This window comes from Petaurus breviceps, unplaced genomic scaffold, assembly GCF_028583685.1.
Source record: "Petaurus breviceps papuanus isolate PSGF00001 unplaced genomic scaffold, PetGlider_PUasm1.0 90734, whole genome shotgun sequence".
In the NCBI taxonomy this organism is placed as follows: Eukaryota; Metazoa; Chordata; class Mammalia; order Diprotodontia; family Petauridae; genus Petaurus; species Petaurus breviceps.
The window spans coordinates 9,677,287-9,703,899 of NW_027187327.1; the positions used below are offsets into that span (position 1 = coordinate 9,677,287).

The 26,613-nt window shown below is 37.0% G+C and overlaps 1 protein-coding gene across 4 annotated transcripts in view; it reads right to left on the reverse strand.

Moving 5' to 3' along the window:
- Nucleotides 1-20,285, reverse strand: part of MYO6 (myosin VI) — a 244,702-nt gene extending 224,417 nt beyond the window's left edge. For 2 of the 4 annotated variants that reach the window (XM_069066992.1, XM_069066990.1), the window contains exon 1: nucleotides 19,929-20,285. The gene's annotated coding sequence lies outside the window, so the exon portion shown is untranslated. The remainder of the gene's footprint in view (nucleotides 1-19,928) is intronic. The other 2 variants (XM_069066991.1, XM_069066989.1) reach the window with 1 other exon arrangement.
- Between the last annotated feature and the right edge of the window lie 6,328 nt (nucleotides 20,286-26,613).

Consider the following 26,613-nt stretch of genomic DNA (forward strand, 5'->3'; position numbering starts at 1 on the left):
CTCCCCAAGACAGCATAAAATCTGATATAGGCTCTCTATATAAGTTCATATTAAACATTTTCATTAGTCATGTTGTAAAAAAGAATTAGAACCAATGAAACCATGAGAAAAAAGAAACCAAAAAAAAAAGAGAGATAGAGCAAATAGTAGGCTTCGAACTGTATTCAGACTCCATAATTCTTTTTCTGGATGTGGATAACATTTTCCATCATGAGTCTTTTAGAGTTATCTTAGATCCTTGCATTGCTGAGAAGAGCTAAGTCTATCAAAGGTAGTCATCGCACAAAGTTACTGTTACTGTGTACAATGCTCTCTTCACTTCTGCTCACTTCACTTAGCATCAGTTCATGTAAGACTTTTCAGGTTTTCCTGAAGTCTGCCTGCTCATCCTTTCTTATGAAACAATAGTATTCCATTACATTCAAATACTTGTTCAGTTATTCCCCAATTGATGGACAATCCCTCAATTTCCAATTCTTGGTCACCACAAAAAGAGCTACTATAAATATTTTTGTACATACGGGTCCTTTTCCCATTTTTATGATTTCTTTGGGATACAGACCTAGAGGTGGCATTGCTGGGCCAAAGGGTATGCAGTTTTATAGCCCTTTGGGCATAGTTCCAAATTGCTCTCCAGAATGGTTAGATCGATTTGGAACTACACCAACAATGCTTTAGTGTTCCAATTTTCCCACATCTTCTCCAACATTTATTATTTTCCTGTTTTGTTATGTTAGCCAATCTGATAGGTGTGATGTGGTACTTCAGAGTTGTCTTGATTTGCATTTCTCTAATCAAAAGTGATTTAAAATATTTTTTATATGACTATAGATAGCTTTAATTTCTTCCCCTGAAAACTGCCTATTCATATCCTTTGACCATTTATCAACTGGGAAATGACTTGTATTCTTATAAATTTGACACAGTTCTCTACATATTTTTAAAAATGAGGCCTTTATCAGAGATACGAGTTATAAAAATTGTTTCCTAGCTTTCTGCTTCCCTCCTAGTTTTGGTTGCATTGGATTTGTTTATACAAAACTTTTCAATTTAATGTAATCAAAATTATCCATTTTGCATTTCATAATATTCTCTATCTCTTGTTTGGCCAAAAGTTCTTCCATTCTCCATAAATATGACAGGTAAACTATTCCTTGCTCTCCTATTTTGCTTATGGTATCAATCATGTATCTAAATCATGTACCATTTTGACTTTAACTTGGTATACAGTGTAAGACATTCTATGCCTAGTTTCTGCCACACTTTTTTTTTTCAGTTTTCCCAACAGTTTTTGTTAAATACTGAGTTCTTATCCCAGAAGCTGGAGTCTTTGGGTTTATCAAACAGTAGATGACTATAGTCATCTACTACTGTGTCTTGTTTATCCAGTCTATTCCACTGATCTACAACTCTATTTCTTATTTAGCCAGGACCAAGTAGTTTTGACGATTGTTGCTTTATAATACAATTTAAGATCTGGTATTGCTAGACGACCTTCTCTTGCATTTCTTTTCATTAATTCCCTTGATATTCTGGACCTTTTGTTCTTCCAAATTAATTTTGTTATTTTTTTTTTTATCTCTATAAAAATTTTTCATAATCTGGTATGGCACTGAATAAGTAAATCACTTTAAGCAGAATTATAATTTTTAACATGGGTCTACCCATGAGCAACTAATATTTTTCCAACTAATTAGTTCTGACTTTATTTGTGTGAAAAGTGTTTTGTAATTGTGTTCATATAGTTCCTGGGTTTGTCTTTGCAGGTAGACTCCTAAGTATTTTACATTATCTACAGTGACTTTAAATGGAATTTCTTTATCTCTTTCTATTGGGCTTTGTTAGTAATACACAGAAATGCCAATGATTTATGTAAGTTTATTTTATATGCTGCAACTTTGCTATTTATCATTTCAAGTAGTTTTCTAGTTGATTTTCTAGGATTCTCTAAGTATATCATCTGCAAAGAGTGATAGCTTGTTTCTTCTTTGCCTGTTCTAATTCCTTCCATTTCTTTTTCTTCTCTTATTGCTAAACATTTCTAGTACAATACTAAATAACAGTGGTGATAATACACATCCTTGTTTCACCCCTGATCTTATTAGAAATGCTTCTAATATAATTCCCCTTGTTATATAATGCTTGCTGGTACTTTTAGATAGATGCTATTTATCATTTTAAGGAAGATCCCATCTATTCCTATGCTCTCTAGGGTTTTTAATAGGAATGGGTGCTGTATTTTGTCAAAAGCTTTTTCTGCATCTATTTAGATAATCATATGATTTGTTAGTTTTGTTATTGATAGGTCAATTATGCTGATAGTTTTCCTAATACTGAACCAGTCCTGCTTTCTTGGCATAAATCCTACCTGGTCATAGTGTATTATCCTCATGATAAGTTGCTGTAACCTCTTTACTAACATTTTAATTAAAATTTTTGCATTATTCATTAAGGAAATTGGTCTATAAATATCTTTCTGTTTTGACTCTTCCTGATTTAGGTATCAGCAACATATTTGTATAATAAAAAGAATTTGATAGGATTCCCTCTTTGCCTATTTCCCAAATAGTTTACATAGTACTGAAATTAACTGTTCTTTAAATGTTTGACAGAATTTACTTGAAAACCCATCTGGCCCTGGAGATTTTTTCTTAGGGAGTTCACTGATGGCTTGTTCAATTTCTTTCTCTGAAATTGGGTTAAGAACTTTATTTCCTCTTCTATTAATCTGGGCAATTTATATTTTTGTAAATATTCATCTATTTCACTAAGATGGTCAAATCTATTGGCACACAGTTGGACAGAACAGCTCCTAATTATTGTTTTAATTTCCTCTTCATTGGTAATGAATTCACCCTTTTCATTTTTGACAGTGGCAATTTGGTTTTCTTCTTTCTCTTTTTAATCAAATTAACTAAAGATTTATCTATTTTGCTGTTGTTGTTGTTTTAATAAAACCAGCTCTTAGTTGTATTTATTAGTTCAATAGTTTTCTTAATTTCAATTTTATTTATCTCTCCTTTGGTTTTCAGTATTTTTTTTCTTTTTTTTCTTTTTGGAGGGCAATTGGGGTTAAGTGACTTGCCCAGGGTCACACAGATAGTTTTTGTGTTAAGTGTCTGAGGCTGGATTTGAACTCAGGTCCTCCTGACTCCAGGGCCAGTGCTCTATTCACTGCGCCACCTAGCCGCCCCTGGTTTCCAGTATTTCTAATTAGGCATTTAATAGGGGATTTTTAATTTTTTCTTTTTCTAGTTTTTTTAGTTGCATGCCCAATTCACTGATCTCCTCCTCTATTTTCTTCATGTTAATCATTGAGAGATATAAAATTTCCCCTAAGAACTGCTTTGGCTCATCCAAAAGTTTTGGTATGTTGTCATACTGAAAGAGAAGGAAGAAGAAGTACCTGGCCTGAGGGCATGGGAAATGACTTGGAGGAGGTATGAATTAAAGTCAATTTGATCTTGCAGAATGATGGGTTCCTGGAGATCAGTAACTCCAGAAGCACAGCAAGGTGAAAAATGATGAGAATTTCTTGCGTAAATGATAAAGGATTAGAGAGGAGTTCCTAAATATCCAACTTCCACCCACTCCAATCAGAGGAAATGAGGGGTCCCAGGATCAGGGGGTGCTGAGGAGATGTGAGTTGCAGAATAGGTTAGAGGGATTTCCTATTTGGTAAAATATTCCAGATTTTCCTGTTTGTGTACAACACTGTGCACGTTTGAGCAAGCCCCAGAACTACTACTACTTGGATGAAATCTATAAGTGCCCAAAAAAGTACAGCCTAAGTACCCAAAAAAGAAAAGTTAAATGGATCAAGAATTCTCATTACTTAGACATGACATGCAATTAGATATCTGGACAACCTAAAAAGCATGCCCACAATATAGACACTCTGAAAGGACATGCCTCTAGTTAAACAAAAGGACAAGAGTGACCACCCTGTCTTTAAGAAATTGAAAAGCTTTTACGAACTGCAAACTTCTTCCTGAAACAAAGATCCACTCCTCCATCTGCTGCACCACTAACTGCCAAAGCCTCCAGAGAATTAAAACTGAACATTATTCAAAGGGCAATGGAGAGGCACAAATGGTTTTAAGTAGAATTCATCACGTAACAAATGAGAACTACAAAGAATCAGAATAAAGGATGTCATCAGAGAAAGTATGACTGAAAATGATGGGAGCAGCTAGGTGGTGCAGTGAATGGAGCACCGGCCCTGGAGTCAGGAGGACCTACTAGCCCTGTGACCTTGGGCAAGTCACTTGACCCTGAATGCCCTGCCTTTCCCCCTCCAAAAAGCAAAAAAAAAAAAAAAAAAGATGGACAGTTACATGGCAAGAATGAGGCATTACAAACTTTCCTGTGATATTCTCAAAAAAATCAAGAGAAAGTGAGAAAATCCTCCAGCATTTTTGGATGGACCCCCCCCCCCATACTGAACTTATAGGAAAACAAAGGCAAGTATCACACAAGACAGTCTGGGATGACTATGTTACAATTTTGCATCATCTGATGTATCCCACATAAATGAGATCACAAATATATGTGCATATGGTTTGGACTAAATACCATCTGCCCTTTCCAATTCTGAGATTCTCTGAAATAAAATTAAATAGTAATACAGAAAATTTACAGGATAGCTCCTTTTGAAATAAAAATTTAACTGGTTTTAGCACTGATATTCATTTCATCATATGCTTATATATGAAAAAACCTACAATTTCAAAAACTCTTTCAAGACACATTTTGGACAGCCTTTATAAAACTAATACAATGATGTGCTATCACAAAAGTTGATGACAAATGTAACAATTTTAGACAGATGTCAGTTTTGTAGCCTACATACAAACATCTTTTCCAATTTCAGTGAGCAAACTAAATCAGAGTATTATTTAAAACCTCAAAGGCAAACATATTAAATATGTAAGACATAATGTCTCTCTCATCTGCAAAGTGAGATCTATGTTAAACAGTATAAGCAGAGAAACTTATCTTTTTTTCAAGAAATATCTCTATTTTGTCCCATAGCCAGTAAGATCACAGTGTTTGAAAGGATAACACAAGATACCCACAAACCAAAACACAGCTGGTTGATCTAATTTTAGAACAAATGACAAGGGAAGAAACCTCTCTGGAATAACCCAATCCACATTTCAAAGGAAATTCAAATAACCTAACATAAAAAGAACAGCCTTAGGATGAATATCCTTCAGGACAGAACTTTCTGTGTCTATGAGTAGCTCAATACAAATAAACATTATATTTTTTAAAAAGGCTCAAAGGTTTATAAATTCTTAATTTTTTAAAGAATAGTTTACAAAACATGCTGAAAGTGAGCAGAAAATTCATTTAATTTATAATGTTTAAGAAATGACTTTTAAAATGTTATGAAGGTTACTTTTCTCTATATTCTATTAAAATCTAAATCTAAATGTATAGTGACTCATTTATACATGTTATTTTCAAACTTCACTTTGGTTGTTATACTAAAACCTTGGTTCATCTCTAGTCTTTTTATTTCCTATTTACCATCACAATCAGAAACCGAAAAATCTAGATGATGAGTTTATCTGTGCATATAAAAGATGTTCATATTCTTAAACTCTCATTAATCCATATTTATTCATCTTCCTGTCCAAGCAAAGAGATTCTTCCAAAAACCCCACGAGATCCAAACCTGGCCTAGCAGCCTCTTACTCAACCAAAGTGTTTGTATCTCTCTTTTCCTGAGGCCCTTTTGAGGGCAGAATGAAGGCTGGCACAGATGGAGGAAGGGGGCAGGGTAGACACTGGACAGAAAAACAAGATACAACACTTTCCCACACTGAACTGGTCTCAGCCTGGACACTGTAGAAAGTCTTTCTCCCTTCCTCAACGTTTATGTTACCCTCAGGAATGTATCTGACAATGAACATATGTCATGGTTAATGCCTAAAATTTAGTTTATACTAACATAAACTAGAGAACAGAAAGTCAGGAAATGATAAAGAGAATAACAAATTGCAAAACTATTCATAAGATCACAGGACATAGAACAGAAGTATAACATGAGAGATCAGGTTATTTTGTAGACACAGGCTCAGATAGGTTCAAGTGACTTGCTACATATAAATTACACAGTAAGTGGGATTCAAGCTTTAATATTATGACTCTGCGTCCATACTTTTTCTACTACTCCATGTTGCTATCTGAAATACTAAAAATTAATTCAGTTTTTTTAAGTAGTAACTAAATATTACAATCAACCATCTTACTTGTAAATAAACTGATGCCACTTCAAGTACAGGTCTGATGTTGTACTACTGTTGCATGATGAATGTGTTATCTCTTACCTTCAAATATACATAACATTATATCATATCCACTAAGTCACAAAACTAGTCACAATTTTAATGCCTATTTTTTAATAGGCTTTTAATTCTACTAGAATATATTATTACTGGTTTGTTTTCCCCATGAAACACTCAACTCTGCAGAAACATGGCTATTCCAGAAAACATCAATCAATAAACATTTTTTAAGTGCCCACTATATTCCAGGCTCTGGACTAAGAACTGGGGATACTGAAAGAGGGAAAAGATAGCCTCTGCCCTCAAGGAATTTACAATCTAATGGGGGAAACAACATGCAAACAAATATATACAAAACAATATAGACAGAAAATAAATAAGAAATAATTAATAGAGGTAAAGCACTGAGATTAAGAGTGGGGACCTACAGAAAGTTTCCAGTAGAAGCTGGAATTCTAATTGAGTCTTAAAGGAAGCCAGGCAGGTCAGTAATCTGAGCAGACGAAGTGTTCCAGGCAAGAGGATTGCGAGAGAAAATGGCTGGAGCCAAGAGATGCAGTGTCTTGTTTGTGGAACAGCCAGGACGGTCACTGTTACTCGATCAAAGAATGTGCAGGAATAAGGTGTAAGACTAGAAATGTAGGAGGGGGCTATGTTATAAAGGGCTCTGAATGTCAAAGAGAACATTTTATATTTCCTCCTGGAAGCAACAGGAAGCTAATGGAGTTTACTGAGTAGGAGAGTGGCATAACTGAACTTGCATTTTAGGAAAATCCCTTTAGGAGTTGAATGGAGGATAGATTGGAGAGACTTGAGGGGGGCAGATCCACCATCAGGATATTGCAATAGTCCAGGCATGAAATGATGAGAACCTGTACCAGGTTGGTGGCAGTGTCCGAAAAAAGAAGGGGCATATTTGAGAGATGTTCCAAAAAGCCTTGGCAACAACTTGGATATGGGGAGGGGAGAGGGGAGAGAAAAGATGGAGAGGGTAGGGGGAAAAGGGAGAGGGAGAAGAAAAGAAGAAGAAGGAAAGAGGGAGAAAGAAGAAGAAGAGAGAGAGAATTTCCCCAGGATAACAACTAGATTACAAGCCTGAGGGACTGGGACCTGCCCTCTACCAAAAGTCATATCAAGAAACCCCCAATATAAAATAAAGAGGAACTGGAAGAATAAGGAACTTCCACTACAGATTTTAGAAGCTAGAAAAAGCCCTTAAAGGTAGGTTAAATATTCCATTTTACAGATGATGAAACTTCAGTACACAGAGCTTAAAAGACTCAAATTTACACCCAGTGTACCTGCCCATGAATCATAAATATTTCTAACTCAGAAAGTGAAAATTACATACACAAAGTTACTGAATTATCCCTATAACACATAATACAGAAGGAAATGCAGAAACAATTTAAAAGTTGACTTTCACATTTAAAATTTTTTTAATTACAAAGAAGCAAAAACAATTTAATTACTTTTCTTTGGCATCTGCTTGTTATGAACTAAGAAAATTACTCTGGTTCCAGAACTGTAAACTTCACTTTGAACAGGTCTTTCAAATGAGTAGCCATCGTCTGAGTTTCCAGCAAGTTCTGATTCCAGTCATGTGTAAAAAATGTTTATGCACAACATGGTTCTTAAACTGCATGGGAACCACTTTCAATATGGCATAGTTATTCTGCTGAATTTTCTACAACTATATCACATGATAAAGAAAAAAATAGCTGTTATAAAGTACACATAAAATATCAGAAAAATCAGAACTATTTTACTCACTTATAAATCTATATTCACTGCTTTATCAAAATCTTATTCCCTTTAATTATGTTTATATGGCTACAAGGGTCACGAATGGTCATATGAAATCAATCAAAATTTCCTTACCCATAATCCTCTGATTCTATCCATCCCCTCAACACAACAAAAGTAACAATGACAAATTTATACAAAGTTAAAGTTCACAAAACATTTCCTTTACAACAATCCTGTGATACAAATGGTAAATATATTGCCATTGCCATTTTATAGTTGGGGAACTAGACAAAATAGTCTTAGAAAGATGAGTCTTTTTGCCTGGAGTCACAAAGCTAATATGTTAAGAACCAGGATTAGAATTCAAATCTCTCCTGACTATAAATCCTGTGCTCACAGGATCAAAATATGGAGTTGGAAGGGACCTTATTTATTTAGTATAACTCCTTTACTGACAGATGAGGAGACTGAGGATGAGGATCAAGTGACTTGCCAAGGTCATACAAATAAGTAGTGGAAGGGATAAAATTTGAACCATGGTCCTCTAGTGCTCCTTCCACTAATCCTACTACCTCATTGCCTTTTCCTAAAAATAAAGATAATATCAAAACACTATGAATAAAAGCCATTTTCTATAATTATTAAAAAAGCTCAAAGAGCACTGTATGGCAGAGCCATGATGTTAGAGTAGAAACACAAACTTGACCTGAGCTTTGCTCTAATCACTTCCGATACATGTAAAAAAAAAAAAATTACTCTAAACAAACTTTAGAGCTACAGAACCCACAAAGAGACAGAGAGAAACAAATCTCCTGCTGAAGGAAGCCTAGGAGGCTGACAGGAAAGGTCTATCACACCAAGCTGGAAGCCGAGCAAAGTCCCACATGAGCACAGTTGCCCTGAACAGCAGCGGCCAGAGCAGACTTCAGCAGAGTGAATCACCAGCAGCTATGGCAGTTTCCAGACTTCTGAAACCATAAATACCAAAGACAAAGTAAAAGGTCAGTGTGGAACTCTGTTGGAACAGCAGGGGACTGAAGAGTACAGTTCCAGGCCCTGTCTCCAGGGTGATAAATGGAAGAGCTGCTACAGCAGCTGCAGCTGTTGCTCCATGACTGCTTCCAGAGCTCCTGGCCTGCAGATCATAGGGGGACCAAGCCACTATTCACAGGGTAAGCACTCTTGCTTTAACCTGCTTGGATATGGATCATGGTCTTGGGTGGTAGTCCTGGGATGTGTGGCCAGTGTGCTGAAGTTTGTGGGTGTTGTAGAGAGGGTGCCCCCCCATAGCTCCAGCAGCTGCGAAAACCCCAGTGATTTGGAACAAAGCTCTCTCCATTCTGGAAGCAGAGTTCTACTGTGTCAAAGAGCTCAAAAGTCAAGTAATTGGCTGGCAATATGAGCAAGCAATGGAAGCACAAATAGACCATAGAATCCTTTTTTGGTGGAACAAAAAGGATCAACGCATGGAGAGGGAGGAAGACAGCAAAGTCAGAACTCATGCATCAAAAGCCTCCAAGAAAAATATGAATTGGTTACATACCATGGAGGAGCTCAAGAAGGGTTTTGAAAATAAAGTAAGAGAAGTAGAGGAAAAAGTGGGAAGAGAAATGAGAATGATGCAAGAAAATCAGGAAAAGTGAGTCAACAGCCTGCTAAAGGAGACCCAAAAATACACTGAAGAAAATTATACCTTAATAAATAGACTAACTCAAATGGCAAAAGAGGCCCAAAAAGCCAATGAGGAGAAGAATGCCTTAAAAAGCCAAATTTGCCAGATGGAAAAGGAATTTCAAAAACTCACTGAAGAGAATAACTCCTTCAAAATTAGATTGGAGCAATTGGAAGCTAATGACTTTATGAGAAATCAAGATACTACAAAACAGATCCAAACAAATGAAAAAATAGAAGGCAATGTGAAGTATCTCATTGGAAAAACCATTGACCTGGAAAATAGATCCAGGAGAGATAATTTTAAAATTACTGGACTACCTGAAAGCCATGACCAGAAAAAGAGCCTAGACACCATCTTTCAAGAAATTATCAAGCAAAATTGCCTATATTCTAGAACCAGAGGGCAAAAGAGAAATTGAAAGAATTCACAGATCGCCTCTTGAAAAAGATCCCCAAAAGAAAACTCCTAGGAATATTATAGCCAAATTCCAGAGTTCCCACATCAAGGAGAAAATACCACAAGCAGTCAGGAAGAAACAATTTGAGTATTGTGGAAACACAATCAGGATAACACAAAACCTAGCAGCTTCTACAATAAGGGATCAAAGGGTTTGGAATATGCTATTCTGAAGGTCAAAGGAGCCAGCACTAAAACCAAGAATCACCTACCCAGCAAAACTGAGTATAATGTTTCAGGAGAAAATATGTTCACTCAATGAAATATAGGACTTTCAAACATTCTTGATGTTTTAAAAACCAGAGCTGAACAGAAAATTTGACTTTCAAATACAAGAAGCAAGAGAAGCATGAGAATGTAAACAGGAAAAAGAAATCATAAGGAGCTTATTAAAGTTGAACTATTTACATTCCTACATGGAAAAACAATAATTGTAACCCATAAGACTTTTCTCGGTATGAGGATAGTTGAAGGGATTATATATGTATACATAAGTATACATGCATATATACGTATGTATAGGAGGGTGTACGTATATATATATATATATATATATATATATATGTGAGTGTGGACATATGTATATTCATGTATACATAGACAGAGGGCACAGGATGAGCTAAATATGAAGGAATGATATCTAAAAACTAAAATTAAGAAATGAGAGAGGAATTTATTGGGAGGAGAAAGGGAGAGATAGATTAGCGTAAATTATCTCACTTAAAAGAGGCAAGAGAAAACTTACAATGGAGGGGAAGAGCAGGAAGGTGAAAGGGAATGAGATAACTTCATTCTCGTTGAATTTGGCTTAAGGAGGGAATAACATACACACTCAATTGGGTATCATACCCTATAGGAAAACAGGGTGGTGGGGAATAAGAGGGGGGATGAAAGAAGGGAGGGCAGATTGGGGGAGAGGGTAGTTAGAAGCAAATATTTTTGAAAAGGGACAGGGTTACAGGATAAAAGAGAATAAGTGGAAGCTGGGGGAGGATGGAGGGAAATATAGTTAGTCTTTCACAATATAACTACTATGGAAGTAATTTGGGTGAATACACATGTACAACCTATATTAAATTACTTGTCTTCCTAGTGGGGGCAGGTGAGGAGGGGAAAAAATATCTGGAACTCAAAGTTTTAAAAACAAATGTTTAAATTTTTTTGTTTGTTTTTTACATGCAACTTGGGAAAAAGATATACAGGCACTGGGGTATAGAAATCCATCTTGCCCTACTAGAAAGTTAGGGAGGTGATGGGGGAGGATATAAGAGAGAACAGATTGGGGTAAGGGGTATTCAGTAGGCTTGCTATTTTGGGGTGGGGGTAGGGGAAAAACAGGAAGAAAAAATTCTAACTCAAAATCTTGTGGAAATAGGGGCAGCTAGATTGCATAGTGACAGGGCGGCTATGTGCCGCAGTGAGTAGAGCACCGGCCCTGGAGTCAGGAGGACCTGGATTCAGATCCGGCCTCAGACACATGACACACAAACTAGTCATGTGACCCTGGGCAAGTCACTTAACCCCAGTTGCCCTCCCCTCCCCACTCTGAAAAAAAAAAAGCAAAAAAAAATCTTTTGCAAATGAATGTTGAAGACTAAAAATTAATTAATTAAATTACTTAAAAGGGGGCAGGGGGAGCTTAGCAATTTAATTTAGAGTAGTTACTAAAAAGTTTAATTTATATACTTTCAAAGTTTAAAAAAATGTTCTCTAATCCATTCCCCATCACTACTGTAGTAAAGCAAGATTATATTTATAGTTTAGTTTTTACCAATTGGTATTATTATTGTTGGTTCTAAAAAATAGACAAGCATTTGAGGCACCTAGGTGGTATAATGGATAGACCTCTGGACCTGGAGTACTGACAACCTGAGTTCCAATCTGACCTCAGAAATTTAATAGCTATGTAATTCTAGACAAGTCACTTAACCTCTACCTACCCTCAGTTTTCTTGACTGTAAAATACTGATAATAAAAGCACCTACTTCATAGGGTTGTTGTAAGTAAAAGATAATAATTTTAATGCACTTTGCAAATCTTAAAATGCAATATAAATGGCAGATTTTATTATTATTAAGTGCTTCTTCCTATGTGCCAGGCACAATACTAAAAGAAAAAAAAAGCCATAAAGATTACCAGAAGCTCTTAAAAAAGTCATCTAATTAAAACCACAAGATGATGTTTGCACAAAGTCACAAGAAGACCAGAAGTTATAGGCCATCTGCAGTAATCCCAGTAATGTTAATAAATAAGAATATAAAAACTTACCAAGATCATACACTAACCTTTACCAAAGAAATCCTACTAATGGCCCAAGGTATTCATCAACAAAACGGTTCCAAGAACATAGTTAACAATAAATATTACTAGTTCATTTTTAACACTGTCAAAAACCACAAATATAAAACCAAATATCTAAAAACACAAAATTACCAATGAGCTCCTACAATGCAAACAGACTATTTCCACTTACATAACTGTGGTATAGGTAGTTAGGTTGATACATCCATTACTAACAATTTTAGTTTTGAACTAAAGAACTTCTAAAAAGTAAATGCAAGAAAAACCAAATACACAAGTGAAAGAAGAGCTTTAATGTTCATTCAGAAAGACTCTGGTGATGACATATAACTTTGTAATATTCAATTCAGACTATGATCAACTGGTTTAATCTACCTAAAAAAATGGAATAAACAACTTAACAAGATTTCTTCTAAACTTATTATTTTCTCTCTTTTACTCTTCAGATTAAAATGTCTTACTAAATATGGTAATTTTTTAAAAGAAGGAAAATGGATTCACTTGTAAAACAATCTCTAAAAACTGAAAATATGAGGTCTACAATGAATATATGAGATTCCATGAATACTCTGAGAACCTAAGCCCTTAGCAAAATGGTACCATTTGTTTTTAATGTCCTCCTAATGCTCTTTGAACCCCCTAGACCTCCTGACCTACCCAAAAGAACTCCATGTTCCTTTCCTTTATCCCTAGCCTGTATCAAACTCTATCTGTCCTATGCCCCATTTTCACAGGGCCCTATTCTGACAGTGTGATAATGGATGATTCTAGCTGCTACCTCTACCAGGTAATACATTTATATTGTAACAAAGAAGTGATTCTAATAGCAGGTATTTCAGGCATACTGAAAGCCAACAGCGGAGATATCTGGAGCAGGCAAACTTTTCAGGGTTCAAGCTCACCTTCAAATCAGTAAGTATTTTCAGCAGTCTAATTCACTGACTGGTTGTCTAGTCCTACTTAATACTGATTATTATACGAGGCATATAATTAAAGAACTTCAAAACAACAGTAAAATGTTATCCAGGATTAGAAATATGTAGACACACCCTTTCACCTTGTTCATTACTGACATCTAAATAGAAAGACAAAAATATAATTATAATCAACAAATAAGTATTTTTCAAAAAATGCCACTTTTGTAATGTAACATATCATAGTCATAAAATGACTTTTTTAAAATTAAATTTTAAAAGGATGCACCCAAAAAAATAAAGGAAATCATCAATTTCACCAAGAAAGCTAATATGCCCACAACAAATCACCTAGTACCTCAACTACTGCTCTTCAATTAAAAATAAAAATTTGGGACAGCTAGGTGGCACAGCGAATAGAGCACCAGCCCTGGAGTCAGGAGGACCTGGGTTCGGATCCAGCCTCAGACACCTCACACACACACACACACACACACACAAAACTAGCCGTGTGACTTTGGGCAAGTCACTTAAACCCAATTACCCTCCCAAAAAAAGGCAAAAAAAAAATTAAAAAACAAAATTTTGAAAATTATATAAACTAGCTGCTAGATACAACTGCCAGAAAAATGTTAATGTCATGATTTTCAAATATTCCTAACTCAATATAACCAACAGAAAACAAACACATAGTTTGCCATAAGACACTGTTAGGAGATTAACACTAGTAATTCTGTGCAACCTTCAGCATGAGAAGTGCCCACACCACTACCCAAAAGCATCTTCAGAATTTAAATTCTATCTAACACATCTATTTATGGTTATGCCTTTTCTCTTCCAACTATATTACAAATCCCTTTAAGGCTTACATGTCTTCAAAACCCTAACATTTCATCTAAGACATGCTCTCGAAGTTCTACTCTTAAATTTGGTAGTCAAGACCCCACAATATATTCCCAATCTATTTTTTTGTCCTTACTTCCCACTATTACTTTGCACATACTCTGTGCTCCAGACAAACTAGCCTACTCACTATTCCTCAAACCTACTCTCCTTGCTCATGTTGTTCCTTGTACCTGGAATTCTTTCACCTACTCATATGTCAAAAATCTTACCTGTTCTGCAAATTCCACCTCAAAATCCACCTCATTCCCAAAACTTTTCCTGATCTTCTCAGCTACATAAATATAGGAGTAAAAAGAATAAGCTACTCGTTCTCCTTTGTTGCAACCTATTTATTAAGGCCCTAGTAATATTCTTCCTTGTATTATAGTTATCTTACCCTGGCCCTTATACTCACCCAACTAGATTATACCCTACTTGAAGACAGAGATCATCTTTCTCTTCTTTGAATCCTCCCTTGTGCCATTAATACTTGTTGAATGACGATGGATAGAGAGAAACTTGACCTCGGTATAGGGAACTCCCAAATGATAAACTTGCACTACCAAGACAGGTTAGCACCCTCTCTGGCAATTTATAATCTCTGAACAAAGGTTCTTAATCTATTTTTGTATCATCAATCCACTTGGCAGTCTGATGAAGTCTATGGACCACTTCTAAGAATAATGTTTTAAAATGTTTCAAATAAAATACGTAGGATTAAAAGCAGTGAAAACAAAAATTGTATTTTTCCCATCCAAATTCATAGACCCCTTGAAATTTAGCTATAAATTCGATGAAAATTTCCAAACCCCAGGTTAAGAACCTCTGTGTTAAGAAGTTGCCTGTACATTCAGCAACGTTGTGACAAGGTCATGTGATTAAAACAGGGTAATAACTGCCCTCTCCTTTTAAAAAGAGGCAGAAATGTAAGAGTTGATCATGGGAACCATTTGTGTTTGAAAAGCATATGTGATCATTCACTAGTTGGGACAAAAAAAGAAAATATTCAGAAATTAAGGTGTTATAAAAGCTAAAAATGTCAATAAAACTTTTTAAATAGATAAAGATGTTCATGTTGTTGCTGTTGCCTGGAACACCAAGAGGTTCAGTGTTTTGGCTAGGGTCACATAGGCAGCCAGTACGTGTCAGTCAGGACTTAAACCCCTGTCTTTCTGGGGCACGTTACACCAAGTGTACATCTACAATACTGATGACCTACTTTAAACTTTAAACTCCTATCCCAATAAAAATTCCTGCCACATGTAACACCTTAGTTTACAAAGATTAACTTGTAAGACTACATATCAAGTGAGCATACAGCATATACAAAAGATTTCTATGGCTTGCAATTACTACCACCTTCCTTTGTACATTAATTAGTTACATCATATGAATATACAAAGAAGGAATGCACTACAATGTTTTGGTTTCACTTGAGATACATTCTTTCTCCATAACAAACAACTTCCTCTATGGTACTGCAACATTTTTAAAGAAGACAGATGGGTCGGATGGGTTCTTCTAGTTATGATTGTTGTGGTTTGGCATTACTGGGTGTACACTTTTGACTTGCTACTTTTCCTTAAGTCACGATTTATGTCAATGTTGGCCTCAAGGAAAAATTCCATTTAATAACTGTTGTCTATTTAAGTTTGGCACTTACAAAATTGTGCAGTTACTATTGAAAATTATTTTAAATGCATTCTTTAAAAAAAAATCTGTTGAATACTCCAATAGCAGAACCCAAAAATTCATTTTAACTCCATTCAGTTCAATTATCTAATGCAAAACTGAAGAGCTGCAGTGCTGATAATACAAAAATAACTGAGCTTGGTAAGACATTTCTTATTTGTACTAGTATGTCTGTACTACATAAGAGAAATAAAAAAAGTGTACTTACATTTATATATGGTTTAAGAATTCACAATAGTTTAAACAAAACAAAACTTCCCTATTAAAAAAAAAGGCAAACCAGTTTGCCTCCTCTCTGCTCCTTTTTGTCTGATTCTACCTACCTCCTATTTCATTCATTAACTCAGATGCAAAAGATGCTGATCCCCAAAGCAATCGCATGGTCCTTTCTGCACACTAGCTAGGTTACATCTTCCTAAAGTCAAGAAAAGACATTGCTTTTGACTAAGGAGTTTTCCCTTTCAGTTCCTGCTTGTCTAACATAAGCAGAGGAAAAGGGGAATGGAAAGAGTTTAATAAAGCAGAGCAACAATAATTAATCAGTGCAAGGAGCTGTGTAAAAATTTTTTGAAAATAAACCCTCTTTGAAAGGGAACAGAATTGGCTGAATAGTACTGAGAAGGATACTTCGCTCTTACAGGCAAAATATTTTCTCTTAAGGAGAATAAAACAGTATGTGCTAACTAAAAGCAAAACTTACTATTCATTTTAGCTACAGTGTAAACAGATAGCTTTACTCATCTGCGTAAGCCAGGGATGAGGTTACAGCAAACAACAGATCTAATTCTATGTTCTATAACCTATACAGTTCATTTTAGTTAAGAAATAATAATTTGCGAAAATGAAGCAACAGATTATGCTTCATACTGTTTAGTACTGACTTGCTATCAAAGAAAAAAAAAGGAACTGAGTCAATCAGAAGCTCCTATCCATTAATATGTACCCATATCAAACCTCCAATTACCCTAATACAGATAGCAGCTCTTCAGGCAATTTAAACAATTCCCTCTACCAATGGGTAAATTCAAAAGTATAACCACATTGTTCCAGTATCATAATTCAATTAAACCATAATTTACCATATGTTGAGTCTTTTTAAAAGAAATTTTAATCAAGTCATTTTTGGATATTAAATGCAAATAAGTAATTTCTAAGTCACCAAGTTTTAAATTTTCCATTTTTAGATAGGCATGCTCCATAATTCAAGATTCTCTTAAATACAAAAAGTAGTTAAAACTAGGTAACAATTTTAAATGTTTCAGATACTCATTCAAATCAGTCAAAATCTTTTTTTAAGTTGTTGAAGGAAATGGCAGTCCAGTTCCCCAATAAAGCATAATTGTCTAAACAATGGATGACATAATATTCAATACACATTAAGCACATTCACAACAGGATGAAACTTCAGCAGCTCTCTGACTTCCTGACTACTATTCTTTATAAACTTTATCACTGAAAAGGTTTTTAATACTTTAGGTCAATTTATGATAGATACTGAAATAACCCAATGAAACAAGTGAAATAAAAATGATATGGTTTGGGATTTTATTCCAGAAGAAATATTTTCTTATGGTATTGTTTTTATATTTTTTTATTGTAATGAACTTAACAAATATCAATGAATACTGATATTTCTATATATGTAAACAAAATATTTCCATATATGAATTCAAAGAACAGGAAAATATTGTTATATAAAACCACGAATATCCACTGTGTAATAACTTTTTTAAGTATATAATAAATTTAGCAGTATAGTTCTGAAACCATCTTGCTTACATCTTTCTGAACTTCCTTCTGCCCTTTTCCATGTATTTTATAAATGTTTCATTGATGCTGTTTTCCTTCTTTTTTTCTGACATCAATCACTGTCAATACTCCCTCCCCTTCACCCACCAAAAAAAGATTACTGATTTTTAACAGTTTCTGAAATTGTACTTTGAGCAAAGGTTAGAAGAAAAAGGTTTTGTATAAAATTCAGTATTCAAATTTATAGAAGGTTAAAGTGACCCTTGTTTACCACTCTACCTATAAATTTCTGTATAACAACTATCTAAAATAAGTTGAGTATTTGAAAAAGTAAATTTACCAAAAAACATGGATTAACACTTTTATTATTTCTTCCTCTGACAGTGGGCCACCACACTGTATTTATATTGCTTGAATTAAACATGATAATTTTGCTGAACAGATCCTAATCGCCAAACTGTAGCAAAAGGAAGACATTTCTTTAAATTCAGTTAATTTGTGCAAAAAACCCTCTGCTTTGCTGTTAACCTTTGTACCCTGACCACTACCAACCCAAGTTCAAGATCCACATTTTATGGCAAGTGTAATTTGCTAAACCTTGAGGTGACTTTTATTGAAGTTATGCTAAAATCTTGTTTCCTTCAGAAGAAAAAAAAATCCCCAATAAATTCTGACTAGATATATTTTATCTATATCACCAAATCATAACAGCTTCAAAAACTTATGTAAGTTTCAGTAATATTATTCACTAATATTTGTGGGTATTTAAATATTGCCACCAAAACATGTATTATGAGAATACTAATGGATGTAAAATTCTGTATATTCTTCTTAGTGGTTGGCTAATATCAGGAAAAGGGCAGTTATCAAGCTACGACTTCCCTAAAATCAAAATCACAGCAACAGAAGACATTTTTACCCTTTTAGAAGTATAGTTTCTTCAAAAATAATCTCAATTATTTTTAGAGCAATATGAAATACTGTTTTGGCTTTTAAAATCCTTAACCTAATCACTTACACAATTATATTATTATTAATGCAAGTTGGTTCTTTAATTTATAGTACAGATTTACTTAGATGTTTGCATTTTTTTTAGTCATTTAAAGAATAAGATTCAGAGGAGATCCTGGAAGAATTAAGATAATGAAGTTCTAGCCATTCATGGGTCTACTGGGAAACTATGGGTCTGGAAAAGTGAATAGGCCTGCAGCCTAGGTTGGTTAGTTTTGATCAACTGCATTTTTTTTTCTCTTTTTTGATTTGCAAGAAGGAATCAATGGACAGGTGGGTAGTATAGGAATAATATATTCGGAAATGAATGGGATGCAAAAACAAAAGGCACCAATTTTTTAAAAAGATGTTTACTCTAAAAAAATTTTTTAAGTTATCTTTGTACCAAAAATAAAAGATTACTGTCAGTGTGTTCACTCAGATTATATCTCCAGTTTATCCTGTATATATCTTGTTTGTACATGGCTTGTACATAATTGTGCGCTCTTTGAGAACAGGGACTACCTTTTCTAGTCTACAGCACTTAAGCACGGCACCTGACACGTAGTAGGCGCTTAATAACAAATGCTTGCTGCCTTGGCTTGATTCCTGGAGGACAATGAATTATCTTGCTACAGAAGAGCAAGGACATTTTATTAATAGTAATCCAAATGGAATTTATGAAGTGCTTACTAATCAACTCCTAAAGAAAAGTTTCAATTTATTTTTCTCCCAAGCAGTCCCTGCCTTTTACTGTGAGCGTCAGAGGCAGCCCCGGGGGCAGACGAGGCAGGTGGTTCCGGAAGAATGAGCAGGAGCCTCCCAGGCTCTGTCTTCATCACCTCCCCACCTTCGCCACTGGCCGGTTCACAGGCCGGACCCACAGCTCAGAGCGAGCCGGCTGGGCTGCCTTCTGGCCCGGCCCGGCCCGGCCCGGCCCGGCTGTATCCCCCTTCTTTCTCTCCTCCAGAAGTCGGGAGAAAGAGCCCGGCCGTGACCCCCTCGACTTTCCCCATGGAGCCCCTCACTGCCCCACCGCACCCCCTGCAGATGCAAAGGACAATGCGGCTGCTGCCCCGTCTCCGGGGCAAGGAGAGGGGCCCGCGGGGGAGACAGGGAGGCCCGGGGCTGCCCTTCCGCAGCCCCCAGCCCCAGAGGCGCCACTGGGACCAGCGCCTCTCGGGCTGCCCCCAGTGTGTGGCCACTCCCTCCCTCACTCACCTGGACTGGGAGGCAGGTGAACCGCGGCGGCGGGCGGGGTGTCCCCGAGCCGAGGCGGCCGGGAGAGGGAGAAAAGGGAAGAGAAAAGGGAAGGAAGGACTGAGCGGCTGCCCAGCGGGAAGAGAGACAGGGCGCTGGCGCCGGACTTCTGGAGGTGACGGCGGCGGCAGCGGCTCCCGGTCCTGTTCAACTTCCTGCTCCTAGTGCAGCTGATCCCCGTCTCCGCCTTCCCCTTCCCTCCCTCCGCCCGCCGCGCCGAGCAGAGTCCGAGGGAGTAACTCGGCCGCGACTCACGTCATGGATTCGGAGAGCCCGAGAAGGCGGAGGCGGCTGCGCCGGCGCCGCGGGCTAAGGGAGGGATGGAGGGAGCGCGCGTCACTCTCATGGAATGGAGAGGGAAGGGAGGCGCGCGCGGGGCGCAGGCTAGGAGGGAGGCGGGCGCGCGCCTCGGAGTGTGGGAAGCTGGCAGCCACCGTGCGCGTCCGCGTGTCCACGCTCCCTGGCTCCCCCTTCAGCCTACCTAGGCTTGCGTGCCAACGTCCGGTCCCACAGCTCCACACCCTTATCTCTCAACCTCTGCTCTGCCTAGCTCTACCTCTTGGTTCTCTAGGTAGTCACAAGAGGGCTGTATGCATGAGGGAGAAAGGACTAAGGTGTTGAGGGAGAGAGGTCACCCCTCTGTCCTAGCACGGCACTAGACAGTTGCCACTGGGGAGTTTCATAGGATCAAAGATTTAGAGCTGGAAAGGACTTTAGTGGTCATTCAATCCTGTCGCCCTCATTTTAAGGATGAAGAAACTGGGGCCCTGGGAGATTAAGTGACTTGCCCAGAGTCACACCAGTGACCTCTCTCCCTTCATAGGAGTAAGTGGCAAAGCCCGAAGTGGAACCCAAGTCTTCTAACAATACTTTTCGGAAAAAAAGAGAAAATGACAGATCCAGTCTGCATTTCCTGCTTTGTAAAAGCTTCCTCCACATTTTGTTGAGTTTCCAGCATCAAGAAAGCAAGTGTCTACCAACTCTAAAACTCTACGTTCTTAAAGAAAGAAGCCAGTATTTCTGGGAAGGAAACCAAAAATGTTGTGGGAAAGAGAAGGGAAGCTTAAAGTATCCTGTCACAGTAATTAAGTTCTGTATATCAAGCAGAACTGACCAGTTTTGGTTTTTTGTTTGTTTTTCTTCCAGCTTGGATAGTCAATTGAATACGAAGGCTATTCCTGAAGTTTATTAGCTGTTCCTTAGTCTAAGTTATCCAGAACATCTAGAAACACTGTCCCTACACACACACACACACACACACACACACACACACACACACACACACATACAATGTAGCTGTATTTGAAATCCTTTTGTTAAATTTTTATATGAAGCTGGTGGCCTGCTTCCAAATTTATTTGTCTCTCTAGGAGAATGTTGAATTTCTATTTGGGCTAATGCCCCTCCCCTAAAAAAAACCACACACAGACAATTTGAATTTTTTCAAAGTATTATTCTACTTTTACTTTGTCTTCATTTTCCATAACTGGTTTGTCTGAAAATAATTTTAAAATATGAATACATAGAAAGGGCTATTCAAAAAAGTATTGCTTGATGAGTTTTTTGTCAGAGGTGCCATAGCACAGTGCAGAACAATGAACTTGAAATCAGATCAGGAGCTGACTCTTCGTTCTCTGAATGATCTTGGTCAAGTCATTCATCTGCTCAACCTCAGTTGCTTTATCTGTAAAATGGAGATTATGATATCTGCATTGCTTCCCAGGCTTGTGAGGAGCAAATAATTTGTAGGAAAGTACTTTTAACTTGTAAATTACTATATAAATGTAGCTATTATTATTGTGGTCCTTCTGAACTAATACATTTTCAGTTTGGAGAAAATTCATCCAAGATGCTAAACATTTTTATGGGGAAAAAAAAAAGAGGAATAAATTTCATTTGAAAACTAGATTTCTTTCCCAATATATCAAAGTAGTCACTTTTGGGGGTGGCTAGGTGGCACAGTGAGTAAAGTGCTGGCCCCAGAGTCAGGAGGACCTGAGTTTGGTTCTGCCTCAGACACTTAACACCAATACAAAAGAAAAAATAGCCGTGTAACCTTGGGCAATTTACTTAACCCCAATTGCCCTCCAAAAGGCAAAAAAAAAAGTAGTCACTTTAAAAGTCCCGAAATTTTTTTATCACCTACAAACATAGATTTTGCAAAATGAGGGAAAAAGAAAAAAGCCAATGTTACTTCTAAACACCATCTTCCCGGAATTAGGCAAAAAGCCAAATTCAGATGAGGTACTTTAGGGGAGAAACCACCACAATAAATTATGAAGAATGAACTGAGAGAAGGAAGAAAGAGGAAGAGAAACCAAGAAAGGAAACAATCTGCTGGAGCCACAGACATCTAAACTAGCTAGACAGGAAGTAAATATTAAATAAAAGTACCAAGAGGAAAGAGTAATGGGGAAAAACAAATATCAAAGTACTGCTATGGCATCTCATGTCTTCCCTTTAACTACATTTTGAGTTTAGAATTGTGTATATACCATTCAATTTTAAAGGTTCCTGGAAACCATTAGAAACTAACACATCTTGAGAAATATAGTATATCATATGACTAACGATAGATATGACTGATAGCAAAGGAAAAGAAGGAATGCATTACTTCAGTCCCAGCCCCCTTGCTAGTTAAGCAGGATTTCCTTGCTCTCTATTCTTCAATGTAAAAATTCCCCTAAACTTTGTTCTTTTGGGGCTGTTGTCATTTTTGGGTTTTGTTGTTGTTGTTGCAAAAAAAGAAAAACCACCAGAAATACTTCCCTTGTTTCACAAACTGTGAAAAAAGTCAATTTTCCTCTTCATTGGGATATTCTAGTCCTTTCCACAGGTGATGTGTTATATAGCATCCAAAGAATCTGAGTTTTCTCTACCTATAAAATTCAAAGATCCCTCTAGTTTGACTGTGATAAGACCCATAGCACAAGTATAGCACTTGTATCCACAAAGTCTCAAATAAACTAGAGACACATTTACAGAGTAGCTTGGACAAGAATCACGTGAGATGAGAACGGTCAATCCACATTTATAATGTACCTACTGTTTGTCAGGCACTATCGTGTTAGGGATACAAAAAAAACAAAAGACAATCTTTTTTTCAAGGGATTCACAGTCTAATGAGGAGACAATGATAACATACAAACAAATATGTACCAACAGGCTATTTACAGGATAGACTGGAGATAAGGTGACCAGTATTAAAGGGGATTGGGAAGGCCTCTTTTATTCTAACAGGTATTTAAAGAAAGCCAGGGAAGCTAAGAGGTAGAAATGAAAAGGGACAGAATTCTAGGCATGGAAGATAGTCAGTGAAAAATCAGTCAGTATATGATGGAGTATCTAGAGGAAGGAGCAGCATCCTTGAGCATCCATGGGGGTAAGGTGTAAAAAGACTGGAAAGAGGGAGGCAAGGTGGGAAAGGCATGGAATGCCAAAAGGAAGATTTTATATTTGACCCTAGAGGTGATAGGGAATCATTGTATTTAACTGACTAGGAGGTAATAGGGTAAGACCTGAACTTTAAGGTCATTTTGACAGTTGAGTAGAGGCTCACTCAATCAATTAATCAATAAAGGGCTAAAGTGGAGAGACGATCATGATTTGGAACAAGAGGTGTAGAGGGCTTACACCAGGGTCATGTATTAGAGATGTTAAGAAGGTAAAATCAACAGGACATAGCAACAGATTAGATTATAGGTAGTGGGAAGGTGCAGAGGAGGGATGCCATGAAAGTCAAGAATTGATGATGATACCTAGTTTACAAGTTTGATTGACTGAAAGGATGGTAGCATTACTTTCAATAATAACATTGATGGTAATAGGGGAAGTTTGGAAGAAGGGACAGTTTGGTTAAAACAATAATGAGTTCCAATTTGTACATGTTAAGTTTAATATATCTATGAAACATAGTTCAAGATGTCCAATAGGCAGTTAAAGATTTGAGACTGGAAGTCAGCAGAGTTAGGGCTGGATAAGTAAATCTGCAAGAATCATTGGCATAAAGAATCCATGAAACTTGATGAAATCATTAAGTGAAATAGTATAGAGGGAGAAGAGAAAAAGATTCAGGGCAGAGCCCTGTGGGGCACCCACATTTAGTGGGAGTAACCAGTAAGGGAGACAGAAAAGGAGCAGTCAGGAGAATCAAGAGAAAGTAATATCACAAAAATCTAGAGAAATGAGAATATGAGGAAGAAGAGGGTAATCAATAATGTAAAAATCTGCAGAAAAGTCAATTAAGGATGAAGATGGAGAAAAGACCAATAGATTTGGCAATTAAGAAATCATTGATAAATTTGGAGAGAGAAATTTCAATTGAGTGATTAGGTCAGAAACCTAACTTGTGGAATTAAGAAGACAATAAGAGGAAAGGAAGTGGAGGAACCCATCATGGACTACCTTCTTGAGGAGTTTAGCCATAAAAAGATGGAGAAATATGAGAGGGGCAACTAGGTGGCATAGTGAATAGAGCACCAGCCCTGGAGTCAGGAGGACCTGAGTTCAAATTCAGCCTCAGACACTTAACACAAAACTAGCCGTGTGACCTTGGGCAAGTCATTTAATCCTACTTGCCCTACCTTCCTCCCTCCAAAAAAAGGCAGGAAGGAAGGCAGGAAGGAAGGAAGGAAGGAAGGAAGGAAGGAAGGAAGGAAGGAAGGAAGGAAGGAAGGAAGGAAGGAAGGAAGGAAGATGAGACAATAGCTAGTAAGGCAGAGGAATCAAGTAAGATATTTTTGAAGATTGAGGATAATTTGTAGGCAGAAAGGAAGCAATGAGTAGACCTGAAGAGATTGAAGATAAGAGACCAGGGATAATAAAGGGAGCAATGTGCTAAAGAAGATGAGAAGGAATAGATGTTCATGGGTTGGACCTGATCCATAGGGAGACTAGTCCTCCAAAAGAGGAATTATTTTATTAATCCCATGGGTAATCTATTATACTGTAATTAACCCTACAGAGTTTTTAGAAGAGCAAAACACAAGAAAAGACGATAGTGAGGATTTCATTAAAAAAAAACTTCTAAAGTAGAACTTAGAGGTACTTTCTACATCTACAATGCTATATTATGATTATTGGAACTCAAGTCATTTGCACATTCCTCAATCATTAACAAATATATTCGCTATTTTGTACTTACTATGTCAAATTGACTGGCTTAGTAAGATTTTCAGTAACAAAAATGAAATTAAAATAAGGTTTCTAGTGAAGTCCGAGTTAACCAGAAAACTCTCCATTTTCCTGAATCTTCTAGTTAATTGGGATTCTACTATGGTTTCCTTCAGAGGGACAGACTGCATAAATCCTTATACACTAATTTATTACCAAATGACTGCTGGAGGAAGTTACACAATCAAATTGACTGTATCTACTACAAATCTGTGTTATCTAATCTCAACTGGGTCCCCATTGTTGCAGGGCCAATTCTTTTATTTTTCCCTAATTGACTAATGAATTTCCTACACAGATATTCTAAACCTCTTCTTTCTTCAAGCTACCTATCTTAAGAGCAAAAGACCTTGTCACAATTCACTGAGAACATGAAGCCTTTTCATACCTCATATCCCTTCAGATTCAGTCCCCATTTCAGCTTCCTTTGGTTCCAGTAATATCTGAGGAAGTAGCCCTAACCACAATCCTTTCTTGTGTCCTTTACCCCATCCCCTCCCATCTGTTCCTGGAATTTGCCCATTATAATCATTCCCTAATTTTCTGATCTTCAATTTCTCCTCCACCTCTTCCTCCCTGTTGCCTTCTAAACATGCCCAGATATCCCCTATCCTAAAAAAAAAAATTAAATTAGTAAACTTTGCTTGATTCCACCCTCACATGAGATGATGATGGTGATGAGAGCCAGAGAGAGCTAGAAAGAGAATCTACCCTTTACAACCCAACTCCAAAGAACCCCATAAAGTCTGGATAATTCTCTCCAGGGTTACTACCCGTGTTTCCCCGATAATAAGACCTCCCCTTACTGTGTAAGATTCCTCTAAAATAAGCCCTCCTCCGAAAATAAGCCCTATTGAGATTGCTACTGTAGTGAAGGTGATCCCCTGCCCTACACGCTACATTATGGTACCCTCTGTATGCACCATCCCCCGCCCCCCTCCCAGATGAAACGCACGCCACGCTCCGAGCTGCATCCAATCAGAGCTGCAGCAGTGAGCTCGTCATCCTGTTCTTCCCCAGTGATTTGCTTATTAAATAAAAGTACATTTTTTTGTTCACATTTACCTGTTTATTAAAATTGCTGTCAATGTTCATTAAAATAAGCCCTCCCCTGAAAATAAGCCCTCTGGTGTTTTTCTGTCCAAAAAAATAATAAGACAGTGTCTTATTATCGGGAAAACACAGTAACCATCTTTTAAATGTTAATTCAAATGACATTTTTTCAGCCCTTATTCTTAACTTCCATAGTAGCATTTGATATGGTTGACTATTCCCTCCTCTTGTGTACTTTTCTCCCTGGCTTTTCATGAAACTCTTCTCCATTTTGTTTGCTGGATTATTATCCATGTCCTCCCCCAAAGGCCTGGGTGAACCACAGAACTCTAATCTAAACCCTCTTTTCACTCTACAATATGTCTTGATGTTTGATTATCATCTCTATGCAGAAGACTCGCAAATTTACATAGCCAACCCC